This window comes from Wyeomyia smithii, chromosome 3 (assembly GCF_029784165.1).
Source record: "Wyeomyia smithii strain HCP4-BCI-WySm-NY-G18 chromosome 3, ASM2978416v1, whole genome shotgun sequence".
In the NCBI taxonomy this organism is placed as follows: domain Eukaryota; kingdom Metazoa; phylum Arthropoda; class Insecta; order Diptera; family Culicidae; genus Wyeomyia; species Wyeomyia smithii.
The window spans coordinates 94191112-94200190 of record NC_073696.1 but is presented as its reverse complement, the minus strand read 5'-3'; positions in this window follow the sequence as shown (position 1 = coordinate 94200190).

The window sequence follows — 9079 nt, the reverse complement described above, 5'->3', positions numbered from 1 at the left end:
AGCACCGCTCCGAGCCGCTCGGTGACATCGCCAAATTATAGACACCAAGCACCACGAGCGTATTATCGTCTTATGTTACATTCGTAGCAACCTCCAGCTCGGCGCAAGAGCTAAAAAAGCTACGAATGCAGTGCGATAATCTTGTGTTCGTCACCTGTAGGCACGTTGAGCGTTTTTTTCTTTTTCGTTTTGTTTTGATCCGTGAAGAGATATTTGCTGTGTGATGCTTTTCTTAATTTGTTGCGCACCAAGCTAAATCAAAGCACCTAGCCCGAGTGCGTGTGGGCTATGGAGCTAGAGCTACAATCAAGCTCTGTTTGAGATGCTGTGCGTAGTTTACCAAGTTTGATTAGGAATTTTGTAATATTTTTTTAAATATAACCTCGTTATTTTAATAAAGATTGATGATTATGTTCCTGGAACGACGGAAAGTATCAAAATAGTGTCTTGATTATATTATATTATATCAAAAATATAAAGCGATTTAAACCTCATATTACAGGAAATATTTACCAGAACGCATGCTTTCTTTAAAGGAAACAAACAAATCCGAGTAATTGCAACTGTTTCAGGTAAAAAAAAAAACTCACGGCAAGTGCTTTTGAAACTATTAAACAGAACATTATTTTGCTGCTTCATTACATTAAATTTCATTTCATTGAAATCATGACATTTTATTCAAAAACAACACAAATATGTATCTTTAGAAAAACACCAACGAAGAGATATCCGCTCTGTGGTGGTATTCTTCATTCTTCGCGTGCCGAATCATCGACCGAAGCACCCAGCTTAAATGCGTGATACCTAGCAAGCAAGCTCTCGATTTTTGTTCCGCTTCTAGTGCGGTGCGTGCTTTACCAAGTCTGGTTTTCAGGATTGCAAAAAATCGCTCCTTCGTTGCGTGTTTCCACGTTGCATCGAATGTTTTCTGCGATCGCAAAACATTCAACTTCGGCGTCAGTCAGATCACGAATCATGGTAAAAATGAACATCGGTATTACGTATACTTTGTCCGTGTGGATCACGAGAGCAGACAGGCTTGCCAGATCTACGGATTTATCCGTAAATCTACGGATTTGTTCACTTCTACGGAAAAACATTTATATGGGAAATCCGTAGAAAAGAGGGAAAATCAGGGGAAAAACGTAGAATCTACGGATTTTAACGAAATAATTCTGGCGACGCTGAGAGCAGAGTGGCGAGCACAAATACATGAGGTTCAGTTCAGATGGGCAGGTTGACCGGCTCGGTGTTCGCAAGATTTTGGGGCCCCCTTGAGTGGTTGGCCTGGTGCGGACCGCACCAAACCGCACCCCCCTAGCTACGCTACTGTTCCTACTCTATGAAAAACCTAAAATAAACTGTACGCAAATTTTTTAAATACAATGACAAAACATTCTCCTTATTGAACCAAGTTTGTTACTTTAGAGGTAATTAGATTCATCTAGTGAATTTCAAATGATCCTTCGAATTAAAAAAAATCCTAAAACTAAAAATAAAATATTTTATTCTCTTTGGATGGTTGATCTTCCTCGGTGAAATATACACACTGTGTTTATTTTTCGTCAGATATGACAAAACAACATTCTTCTCCCACCAGTGAGGTTTACTTATTGAAGAGAAGAATTTTGTTTAGTCACATCTGACGATGGCTGAATAACAGTACGCTGAAACGTCATGTAAAACAAACACAGTGTGTATATTTCACCAAAGAGAATGAAATTTTACGGTGACAAAAATCCCAAGTAATAAAAATTAAATAATGAAACTTTAAAATTAGACTCATCTTTTGAATCTTAAATAATACCTGTTTTGTGATACAAAACACATAACAATCTAGAGAACGCATATTGTCCATTTTAATGAATTTCGTGATGTACACACCTGTAGAAACACATACAAACGCGTAGCTGTACAAAAAAATAGTAAAGCGGGTGATTATAAGAAAAACAAGGAATGAACGAGGACAAAAGGTGTGACGGGACTCAAATTCGCAATCTTTTATGTCTCCGGCATGGTACTTAAGCCAACTGAACCATTGGAAAAATAAACTTTCCTAAGGCCAATGTCTACTGTTTTGCCCCATTCCTAGGACGCCTCGATTAACCACACACACTACTTTGTGGGAGTTATGCGATGAGAGAGAGAGTCTCTTCACACACCAAGAATAGAGGCGGAAACGATTCCTATGCTACAATTTTTTTCTAATTCTTAGGCCGTTGACATACTGACGCGTTCTGCGTTGCTGAGACGGTTCGCCTTGCCGCGAGTTAATGTATAGCGCTTTTTAGCGCTGTACATTAACCCACGGCAAGGCGAACCGTCTCCGCAACGCAGAACGCGCCAGTATGTCAACGGCCTTACGTTCATTCTTTATACCTGCACTAATCATTCACAATGTTTTCTAAGCTGCCACCCTCGCTTCTTACGACATTGAGTTTGAAATAAATAACACATATCTCCTAGATTGAAAAATCAGAAATGACGATAATGAAAATAATGTAATAATTATTAACACCAGTACCCACGACCATCCCTTGATAACGCTTACTAACAGTGTAACAGTACTGCTTAATAGAAATTGACTCTAGTTGGTTTAGTAGGTCACGCGCATCACCTTCCCAACAATGTGACCGAATGAATCTGCTGCAACGTGATCAACACTGTTAAAGAGGGGGGGGGGGACACTGGGACCGAGAGGTATTTTTTCCTTCTTCCGACGATTCAGATAAACGTCCTCGTGTTGTTATTAGTTATTAGTTTTTATTAAGGAATAATAAATCGGATGCATCGGTGCGAGTTAGAAGATGTTGCGATTAATCGATTAATTTATTAGCGACTCATTTTTAGATCCGTGTAACGCAACGCTAATGTAAGAAATAAAAAATTGAACATCGAATTTTATGAGCAAAAAGCTCCATTCACTAGTCAATCAGCAGAGTGCGTCATTTGTCGTCAATAGGCTAAGGTTTCACCAGGCCACGAATCGGCGTTTTCTTTCTCACAGATTGGCCAAAACATCGGTGGTACCTCCACAATTCTGACCTAAACTTTCTCTTCAGCATAAAAAGAGACGCACTCTAAGTACCGCAGCCTGCGCAGTCAAAAGTCATGCCGGTCGTTTGAAACACGAATTGACACAGTTAGAGATTTCTATTAAAATGCTGTGGGTTGTTTTTGCCTCCCCCTGGACCATAAAGTGCTGCACAAAGTGCTGCGCCAGTCCCGGGACCGATTGCCTCAAGCTCGTAGCAGCAGCAAGGGCTAATCAGCCAACCTTTCTCTTGCAGCAAGCCAGCAGTAAACGGCGGAACTTTCTCGGTGGCGTTTCAATGGCAAAGTTAGTAATTCATAGCGGATCTAGGTTGACTCTTTGTCGTTTTTGCATAGATGGTAGGCAACAGAAAGTGTTACACGTTGTGTATGACATTGACGAAGGCTTGTAGTGCAGGAAAATGTAATCGCAGTTAATTGTAATTAACTTTTTTTCAATGCTTTCACAAAGAGTTTTTCATAAAATTTTATGACACAGATGCACGGAGGATTTCGCACGCTGCTAGCTTGGAGAGTCAGAATTGCCTTATTCCGGAACAGCGCAACACCTAAGCGAAGGTCGGCTGTTGACCTGTGCTGCGTAAATGTGTTATCTATACGTGTAGCGAAGATTACACATCGGCGAGCTGTGCTCAGTTACAGGTCTACCTACTGAATTACGATTACCGTTCTTGCAGGTGGGACACAAGACACTGAAAGGCTGAGAGAGTGTAAACAACCTCAAAGGTAGTTGAACTTGCACAGGCTATTATTGAACCGTGACTGTCCACTTGCGATTGAGGTGTCGTTCTGCGAATGATAGTGAGAAAGAAGTTTACTTCCGTATGTTCCTCTAGTGTATTACACCAGAAGTATCTTTTTCCGCTGTAACATAGTTCTCCCTGTTTTTAATTAGGGTAAAAGCACTGGTTTTGGCCATAGTATGTTATTGATGAGAGGTATTTGGCCTGCTTCCTTCGAAAAATATGTAATTGAATCAGTTCAACGAGGAAATCGGATAAACTCGCCTATATTTTTCACTAACATTGAGTTTAAATAGTAAAATTATGTTATTTTGTTTATATATTTTCCAACCGAAAAATTCCTACAGGCTCTTATTTTGGCCATAGCATTTCTTAATTGGCCACCCGGGGCTCCTATTTTGGCCAATTCGCGAAAAAGGTGAATTCACAAGAATTTATTTTATAATTTGACTTCTCCATGTAGATATATATTTTATCGGTTCGATGATGGCAATTTCGGTCACGGGTTACTTTAAAACACGTTTTATTATGTCAAAGCCGACGTTTCAAGGATATATTTCCTCGCCCTCAGGGCAACTACGATTAACAGTTTACAATTTACATAGATTAGTCACACGAATTAAGTTATTACATACACAACTTACAAACAAAACAAACAAGTTCTCGTCAAAATATGGTGCATTGGTGTTAAATTGCTGTTGGTTAACTACACTACACTGTGGATGTCAAATATGTAAAATAATTATTGGTTTGTGACTTTCCAAAATTTAAAAATGCAAACGGATGAGCTACACTTACACAGTATCTTCCAACACACATCACACACGATTAAAGCCGTCGGGAAATGTTGCGTCAAAACGGAGAGAAATAATGTTGCAAGACAGAGATAGAGAGTGCTAGAGACTGTACTAGTCTGCATCAACATGTGAGAGATCGCAGCGTGCCGGAGCAAGCGATGCTCAAGTTGTTCGTGTCCGTTCTATAATTTATTGCGGATCTGTCACATGCGATGTAGCACATTTCTAATACCTGTAATGCTTGAATCCTGTCATCCGAAGTTAAAATTCTAGTGTTGGCTATATTGAAACTGTGATTCTCTTCTATCGCATGCTTCATCAACGCCGTCTTTTTAAACTCATCTTCCCTTCCCTCCCTCTCAGTGCTAGAATCTTTATACTGTTCGTAGCGTTTCATGAGAGAGCGGTGCGCGGCAAGACGGTTCTTCAGTTGCTGTGTAGTCATACCAATGTATGAGCTATCGCATTCTGCACACGGGATACGGTATATTATGTCTTGCAACATTATGGGTATTCATGTCGAGCTCGTAAACAAATACCCAGCCGTAAAAATACTCACCTCAATTGACGAGTAACGGAAGATACACAGTTTACGGCTGGGTATTCGTATACGAGCTCGATGTGAAGACCCCTATTATTTCTCTCCGTTTTGACGCAAAATTTCCCGACGGCTTTAGTCGTGTGTGATGTGTGTTGGAAGATACTGTGTAAGTGTAGCTCATCCGTTTGCATTTTTAAATTTTGAAAAGTCACAAACCAATAATTATTTTACATATTTGACATCCACAGTGTAGTGTAGTTAACCAACAGCAATTTAACACCAATGCACCATATTTTGACGAGAACTTGTTTGTTTTGTTTGTAAGTTGTGTATGTAATAACTTATTTCGTGTGACTAATCTATGTAAATTGTGAACTGTTAATCATAGTTGCCCTGAGGACGAGGAAATATATCCTTGAAACGTCGGCTTTGACATAATAAAACGTGTTTCAAAGTAACCCGTGACCGAAATTGCCATCATCGAACCCATTAACTATTTATTGGTCAAACAACGCTTAACATAAAACAGCAATGGCGTCGAACGTAAACCTTACCACTTCGTTATACAACAGTTTACCACCATCACACCGAAAACTGTGTGGCAGAGCTGAATGCCACCACGGGTCGGTAATTGGCGATTACCGAAGGCCACGGAAGTGCTCACTGCTAGCAAGCAGTCCCGGACCATCAGCGGGAGCTAGCCTAGGTCGTGGCGAGATTCAGGCACTGGGCCGCTTAATTCTCGCAAAAGCCACACTGGCCGGAAGCAGCTCCGACGGAGCGAGTAGTGCCGCTCCCACCACCCAAATGCACTATACCGCCCATTGGGACTGATGCCAGTAATGTTCCCAATTACGGCAACTGGTCGCATCACTATAGGATAAGAGTCGGATTTCGTTTTCGTACCATGATTTTGGGCTGGCACCTGCGCCGAGCTCCCTTAGTAATGTCGTGTGATAACGGTTGAAACGGCGAGATTACAACCGGTGCAGGGGTCTCCGTCCCGTAAAACCTGGCAGGCCTTCCAGTACGTTCCGAGTCCATTGCCGGGTGGGAACCCGGCAGGAGTAGGATCAGATGTCTTTTCCTGACTTGCGCCGGTCGGGGGTGTCATAGTTGCCCATAAGGCGCTATGGCAGCCGCCCCTAGCCATGGCCTCACTGCTCCGGCATAGACTACCTTGGGACCATTTAGGCGACTACTCCATTATGGATAAGGATAGCGGCTGGTAGGGGGACCCAATAAACAAAAATGTTGAACTCAAAAACAAAAGAGACGGGTGCGGAGGGGTTACCAAATCCCTTCGCACGAGGTGGCATCCAGCGGTCTCCGCAGAAGAAGGCGGAGACGGATGCGGCGAAGTCTGGAGGTGGAAAAACGGCGAATCCGTCGGTGTCCACACCAGACATCTCGGTAAACGGTCCCTTGCTAGTCAAGGCCGTCGAAAGGTGTATAGACACGCGGCCAAGAGTGGCGGCGCTGTCTGAACAACTCGATGCCATAATCGAGTTCTTGGCGAACAGGCGAAACATCGCTGGCGACCTGAAGCAGAGCCTCCTCCTGCTTCGGAGCACCATTGATGAAGCCAGAGAGGAGCACGAAGAACTCGTAGCTCGGGTGAAGGCGGCCGAGAAAGCGGCCAGGACCGGGAGGGCGACTGCATCTAAAGAGGTGCAGACAGACGCCCCCTCGTTCGCGTCGGTCTGCTCCACGGGGCAGGTCGCTAAGCGAACGAGGCAGTCCCCGGGGGAAACGGCCCCCGGGAACACCAAGAAACGATTGGTCGTGCTACTCCCACGGGAACACACGCCAACCGGTTCAAGGTCCACCGCGGAAAAGGCACAGGTGGAGGCTACGGGCAACCCTTGGACTACCGTAGAGGGTAGGAAGCGTCGGGAAGGTGCGACGCGACATGATGGCGGAGCGGCCAGAGGACCAAAAAAGGTCAAAAAGGCGCGGAGTAGGGGTGATGCCCTCATACTCAAGACGGATGGGTCGAAGTACTCAGAAGTCTTGAAGAAGATGAGGGGGGAAACCCAGCTCAAGGATCTGGGGGCGGATGTGCGGAGTATCCGCCGATCTCGCACTGGCGAGATGATACTTGAGCTCCGGAAGGACGCCAAGAACAAGGGGGCTACCTACAAAACGGTAGCTGAAAAGGTCCTAGGGAAGGAGGTGCAAGTGCGGGCACTCACCTCAGAAGTGACTCTCCAGCTTAAAAACCTGGACGAAATCACTGAGGGGTGCGACATTGCACAAGCCCTAAAAGCGAAGTGCGGGGTGGAGGTGGCTAAGGAGTCAATCCGCCTCCGCAAAGGTCCAGCGGGGACCCAGATAGCTACCTTCCGACTACCGTCGGCGGACGCTAACCTGGCCCTGAAAGAGGGCAAGTTGAAGGTCGGCTGGTCTGTATGTCCTCTGGGCATACTACAGCAACCAGACATTTGCTTCCGGTGCTTTGAGGGCGGACATAAGTCCTGGACCTGCAAGGGGCCCGATAGGAGCCAGCTGTGCAGGCGATGTGGAGGTGCAGGCCATAAAGCAAAGGACTGTGTGGAGTCTCCCAAGTGCATGGTATGTTCCGGGAAACGGGACGCCAAACACTTTATGGGAGGCCCCAGGTGCCCAGCCGGTAAGCCGGCTGCGAAACCACGGGCGTAAGGGTGACGCAACTGAACCTGAACCATTGCTTCGCGGCTCAGCAGCTGCTACACCAAGCAGCCACTGAGTCGTTGTCGGACAACGCCGTCATATCGGATCGCTACCGCATCCCTCCCGGAAACGGTAACTGGGTTGCGGATAAGTCCAGTTTGGCGGCCATATGTACGACGAGCAAGTTCCCGGTTCAGGAGGTTGTCTCAACCTCAGAAGAAGGGTACGTAGTTGCTAAGGTAAACGGAGTGTTCTACTGCAGTTGCTATGCTCCGCCACGTTGGTCTACCGAAAGGTTCACCCAGATGGTCGACCTCCTATCCATGGAGCTAACGGGCCTAACACCGTTGGTGGTGGCGGGCGACTTCAACGCTTGGGCTGTTGAGTGGGGAAGTCGCTTCACGAACCAGAGGGGCCAGATCCTGTTGGGGGCTTTTGCAAAGCTCAACCTAGATCTGGCCAACGTTGGGAACAAAAGTACATTTAGCAGAAATGGTGCGGAGTCGATCATCGACGTGACGTTCTCCAGCCCAGGACTGATCAAGAACTGGAGGGTAGACGATGGCTACACTAATAGCGACCACCAGGCGGTCTGTTATAGTGTAGACAACAACGAGAGGCGGCAAGCGACGGGTAGAGCCAACACTCCGACCGTTCGCGGGTGGAAGACATCGCACTTTGATGCCGAGGTATTCGAAGAGGCAATGAGAAGGGAGCGCGAGGGGGGCAGTTGGCTCCGCCCGACTGCTGACCAACTAGTTGCTATGCTATCGCGGGCGTGCGACGCCACCATGCCTAGGACCCGCCAACCTAGGAATGGAAAGCCACCGGTTTACTGGTGGACGGACGCAATAGCCGACCTTCGCAGTGCGTGCCTCCGTGCAAGACGGAGGATGCAGCGTGCGCGAAACGAAGAAGAGAGGACAGAGCGCCGCGCAGCATTCAGTTCGGCAAGATCGATGCTAAAGAGTGCGATAAAGGCCAGCAAGAGGGCCTGCTTCGATAGGCTATGTGCGAGTGCCAATACAAATCCGTGGGGTGACGCCTACAGGATCGTAATGGCCAAGACTAAAGGCGCGCTGGCGCCTACAGAGCGATCACCAGCGATGCTGGAGCGTATCATCGAGGGACTCTTTCCACGCCACGAGCCAAGTCCTTGGCCTCCGGCAGTCGAGTCTCACGTCCGACGTTCCAGTATCTCAGACATAGACCAGAGATGGTCGGCCAACCTGCCGAGCATCCAATCCGTGAGCGACGACAGCCGTGTCGAGGCAGGGGAGGAGGCAAGGGTT